The following is a 6,000-nucleotide window of genomic DNA, read 5'->3' as shown; positions in this document are numbered from 1 at the left end:
ATAGACATTTCTGTAACTTTCTTGTGACCTCCAAGAAATTAAGAACCACTCAGCTGAAGACTGAATTAGGGGTCTATAAGATGTCCTGATGGAAGAACTGTGCCAAATAGCATGTTTCCATAATGCATGAAGACATTCTTACCCAGTAAGATTCTTTCTCTCCCTTGGAAAGATATGGAGGTGAAATTCATGTAGAGGAAAGGCAGGAAGAGTTAGATGCAGAAGTGCAAAACCATAGAAAGTAAGTAGTAAAAGTAGAAGCATGCAGAGAGAAAATAAACTAAGACACAGGCACAGAGTAAGGAGTAACAGACCTTGTTTCTGAGAAATGACATGCTTATTAGGGGTAGGGCAGATGGGGTCACTGGAAGGATTTTAATATTCTGAGTGATGATGAATGATGTTCCAGTTCCCCATGAGTCCTGAAGCATGACTGTGGAGATGACTTCTTGTCTCATTAATTTCTCCCTTTTCCATCTCAATATTCCCATTTCTTAAAGATTACTAGCTCTTGTAATTACATAGAGCCTACCTAAAACAGAATAACACTGGTGATCAAGGCAGTCCTCTTAAGATCATCATTTTGTGATGAAGCATACCTTATTTGCAACCTTTGTTTCCTTTTCAATATTTTCTTTTCTCATTTCAGTTCAGAATTTTGCTTTTATTCAGTAGACCATGAAGAAATTCAGTTGTCTCTCTAGTGAGCTGAGGAGCGCTAAAGTTATTTAAAATGAGAGATTAGACTTTTAAGCTGAAGGCTAAAACACTCAAAGAAGCGTTTGTGTATAACAGTGCTGTGAATTAGCTGGTGTTAAATTAATTGTATTCACGTGCAAAATGACCAAGGGCAAAAGAAGGGCAACCTTAAAACATCGTGAGATGATAAAACACTGCCGTTTGTGACAATAAATGAAGATATTATGTCCAGTTTGATGTAGAAAGAATTTTAGATACAGCAAGATACAATTATCAAAACTGGCTTTTGGTCAGGACATGGAAGCTAAAAGCTCTTATAAAAACACATACTTTCATCTTTCCCTTTGTGAACTCAGATTGAGGATAACCTAACAACAGACAAGTTAAAATGTAAACATTGTGAGAAAAGCCTCATTCAATGGTGATTTCAGTTTCAGAGGAGAAATGCTTTCTCTTCTTTTTTCCCAAGAAGATTGCCAGAAATACTTTAAGTACTTTGATGCTCTCTACAGATTGGGTTGTTTTGGAAAGGAGTCAAATTCTGTCTTTTCACAGAAGCCAGAAGTCAACATTTCTTGCACATATTCACATAGTCACTTCCTGGTTTCCTCATCAGAAAAAAAGCAATAAGGGAAACCTCAGTTCTAGAGATGGAGAAGATCACAGGTAGATGGATCAGTGTTCCGAGACAACAGTGATTACCATGGGTCCAACCCAAACCAAACTCGTTGCCGTCGAGTCGATTCAACATGGGGTCAGAGCGGCCTTATTTCATATAAAATATAAAGAGAGTGAAATCACAAAGCAAAAGTTCCATCTTAATGTACAAAGCTATCTAAAAAAAAATACTAAACACTTATTGCTCTTCCCATTACTATATTATTAAGAATTAAAATTTTTAATTTGGTAAAAGTAAAAATTAAGAAAAGATATTTCTTGGATAAGAAACAACCCATGGCTTAATCTATCTATCACTGACCTGTATAAAAACATTATCTTCCTGCTTTTTTCCATGGGAAAAAATGTCATAGGTTCATAAAAATTTTAAGACGTGTTTCTGGCAAGAGGAGAAGGGAGGACCTCACGTTTATTGGGTACTTGCTATGCATCAGGCACTTTGTATATTTTATTGCATTTAACATATAGATTTCTTGTTTTCTACGTGGTGAAAGGTGAAGCTTTGGCTTAGCTGCCCTAAGGAAATCTTACTTGCACAAAGCATCAAAGATATGGTAGGAAGTATTGTCTATTTATCTCCTCTGCGACTGTTAGCTCCTGGAAGGGTGGGACCATGACCTGTTCATAGTAGTTTTCCAGACTGTCTAGCATATATTGTTAACTTAATAAATATGCTTGAATGATTGAAAAAACAGGAAAGCAGCTAGTTTGCTTGACAGCTAGGCAGCCCTAAAGAATTATGGAACATTATTGGCTGTGGCATAGTTTGTACAGTGATTCCTCTTCTAGTACATGTGGCTCCTGTTTCTGTCAAGATTGCCCAATTTACCTGCTTCTTCACCCTGGCAGGGTTAGTTTGTTCCAGTAGCAGCTCTTGATTCCAGGTTGTAGTTTTTCTGGCACTCACAGAGCCAGCCTCACTGCTCCCTCTCAGAGACAGCAGCTCTAGCTGCCTGCTGCTCTCTCCCCTGAAGTCTGAGTTTGAGCTCAGGGCAGCCCTTCCTCCATGGTTTTAATAATTCTGGCCTCTTCCCTTTGTTGCCCAGCCTTACAGGAGCTGTTTCCTATACTTGCTACCTCTGTGATATCTTAGTGTTTTCTTTTTTAGTTCTTAAATACCTACATAACAATTATTTATATAAAATTCTCTTTCTTCAAATAACTGGTGTGAATTCTGTCTCATGACTGAATACTGACTGATACAGGGACTCAGCAGCAGGAGGTCATGGATGATTTTTTTATTTAGAGTACAGCCATCATATTTACTCAGAGAACTGAAACCTTGCCTTCTACCCTAGGTTTTACTTTTGTTTCCAATGTCCAGGAAAGACTGAATGATTAGCTCGGTGTGTATTAGGGGACAGCAATGCTGGAAGCGCTCACTCTTCTATGCCAAGAAATTTGGAAGACAGCTACTTGGCCAACCGACTGGAAGACAACCAGATTTATGCCCATTCCAAAGAAACGTGATCCAACAGAATGTGGAAATTATCAAACAATATCATTAATAGCACATACAAATAAAATTGCCCTGAGGATAATTCAAAAATTGTTGCAGCAGGACATCAACAGGCACTGCAAAAATACAAGCCAGATTCAGAATAAGATGTGGAATGAGGGATATCATTGTTGACGTCTGATGGATCTTGGCTGAAAGCAGAGAATACCAGAAAGATGTTTACCTGTGTTTTCTTGACTACGCAAAGGCATTCAACTATGTGGATCATAACAAATTATGGATAACATTGTTAAGAATGGGAATTCCAGACACTTAATTGTGCTCATGAGGGACCTGTACATAGATCAAGAGGCAGTCCTTTGAGGGATACTGCATGGTTTAAAATCAGGAAAAGTGTGTATCCTTTCACTGTACTTATTCAATCTGTATGCTGATCAAATAATCTGAGAAGCTGGACTATATGAAGAAGACAGCAGCATCAGTATTGGAGGAAGACTTATTAACAACCTGCAATATGCAGATGACACAACCTTGCTTGCTGAAAGTGAAAAGGACTTGAAACACTTACTGATGAAGATCGATGACGACAGCCTTCGGTATGGATTACTCCTCAGCATAAAGAAAGCAAAAATCCTCACAACTGGACCAATAAGCAACATCATGATAAATGGAGAAATACTGAAGTTGTCAAGGGTTTCATTTTACTTGGATCCACAATCAACCCCCATGGAAGCAGCAGTCAAGAAATCAAATAATGTATTGTATTGGGCAAATCTGCTGCAAAAGACCTCTTTAAAGTGTTGAAAAGCAAATATGTCACCTTGAGGACTAGGTGCGCCTGACCTAAGCCACGATATTATTTTCACTTGCTTCATAGGCATGCGAAAGCGGGACAATAAATAAGGAAGACCAAAGAAGAACTGATGTCTTCGAATTATGCTGTTGGAGAAGAATACTGAACTGCCAAAAAACCAAACAAATCCGCCTTGGAAGAAGTAGAGCCAGAATGCTCCTTAGAAGCAAGGATGGCGAGACTTCGTCTCACATACTTTGGACTCGTTATCAGAAGGGACCAGTCCTTGGAGAAGGGCTTCATGCTTGGTAAAGTAGAGGGTCAACGAAAAAGAGGAAAAACCTCAATGAGATGGATATACACAGTGGCTGCAACAATGGGCTTAAACACAGCAATTGTTGTGAGGATGGCATAGGAACGGGTAGTGTTTCGTTCTGTTGTACTCGCTGGCACCTAACAACAACAACGACGTTTTGAATCAGCCAGCTTTGGTGAATGGGGATGTGTCAGGCAGTTTAGGCATGGTATACTGTGAGCTGGCCCTAAAGAAGGAGAAATTGTCATGAAAAGGGCATCTACTATATAATCATGACTTTGGGTAATTATGCAATCCTAAATGAATCACCAAAGGAATGTAAAATGATATTCCTTATAGATTTAATATTAATTCTTTATACTGTATTCTTTTTTTTAATTGATGATAATTTGATAAATCAGAATATTCTAACTTATCCAGAAATCTTCAGAGTTTGAAATAACTAGTTTGCAGAACAGTGTTTATTCAAGGCAGTTAAATATACATTTTTCTTCCTGTATGCTACATTTGCATTTCATGCTAGGCCCAGCACACTATTTGATCCTTCCTTTAATTAAGCACTTACTGTGTGCTTGGTGGTTGTTGTTAGTTACTGACTCATGGCAATCTCATGTATGCAGAACAGAACTGCTCCAAAGGGCTGTCAAGGCTATGATCTTTCAGAAGCAGATCACCAGGGTGGGTTTGAACTGCCATCCTTTCAGTTAGTAGTCAAGTGCTTAATCATTGGTGCCATCCAGGGACTCCATGGGCTTAGTAGTTACCTATATATGTGTGGGTCTATGTTCCTAATTAGAACCTGAGCTCCTAAGAGCGGAAATCATCTCTTTATTATCTTTGTATTCCAGGGCTTCACATTATGTCTGAGAGATAACCAAAACAAATCCATTGCTTTCCAGTCGATTCTGACTCATAACGACCCTGTAGGACAGAGTAGAACTGCCCCATAGGGTTTCTAAGGAGGGGCTGGTGGATTCAAACTGGCAACCATTTGGTTAGCAGTTGTAGCTCGCCATAGCTCTTAACCACTGTGCCACCAGGATGATTGAGAGTAGGTACTTAGTAACTGTTTGTTAAATGAATGAAGTAGAATTTTCTTCTCTTTCAAGAAGACAATTCATTATAGGCTAACATGGTCAATATGAAAAGACAGAGGGTAGTGATTTAAAAATTTTTTACAGCAATGGTTTTTTTATGGAGGAAATTTCCTTCACTGTACTAGGTAACAGGAGCCCTGGTGGTTAAGTGCTTGACTGCTAACTAAAAGGTCAGCAGATCGAACCCACCAGCCGTTCTGTGAGAGAAAGATGTAGCAGTTTCCTTCTGTAAAGATTGACAGCCTTAGAAACCCTATGGAGCAGTTCTACTCTGTTCTGTAGGGTTACTATGAGTCGGAATTGACTAGACAGCAATGGGTTTGGTTTTTGGTTTGGTACTAGATAACTAGTGATAGTAGCCGATAGTAGTAACTGATAGTTTCACCTACAATTTGATATTTTGGTTAAATTTTGAAAATGAACCTAAATTCACAAATAACCAAATGACATGCATGTCTTATCTCTCCTACATTATAAGCTCCCTACATGAAAGACATAGGGTTTGCCTTAAATTTATTTAGCATATGCCAAATTATATAATGGTGCTATGCCCATGCTTAATAGTGTCTGTTGGGTGAATGAATAAATGAGGTGTATTGCATTTCTATTCCACTTAATGAGGATAATGACAATAAAAAGTAACTAAAATACTGGAATATTAATATCCGCTGAGTTTAGTGGAATGTAATTTTTAAAGTTAACTTTATTATGATATAGTTATTTAACAAAATGTTTACACGGAGGTTGTTTTTATAAAATAGGGAAATCTCCATGGCAGTCAGGGCAGAAAACAAGGATGCTTGCGTTTTCTCCTGGATCAGGCCTGTAAGAAAACAATGAGTAGAAATTCACGATTTCAGATTTATGACGTAGGAAAAAGAACATCCTTTAATAAGCCCCACTGTTCAGACACCTGGTATCACTGCAAACTAGGAATTCAAGTAGTTAAAATATGTGC

Source organism: Trichechus manatus, unplaced genomic scaffold, assembly GCF_000243295.1.
Source record: "Trichechus manatus latirostris isolate Lorelei unplaced genomic scaffold, TriManLat1.0 scaffold00094, whole genome shotgun sequence".
Taxonomy (NCBI): domain Eukaryota; kingdom Metazoa; phylum Chordata; class Mammalia; order Sirenia; family Trichechidae; genus Trichechus; species Trichechus manatus.
This window is presented reverse-complemented; position numbering follows the sequence as displayed.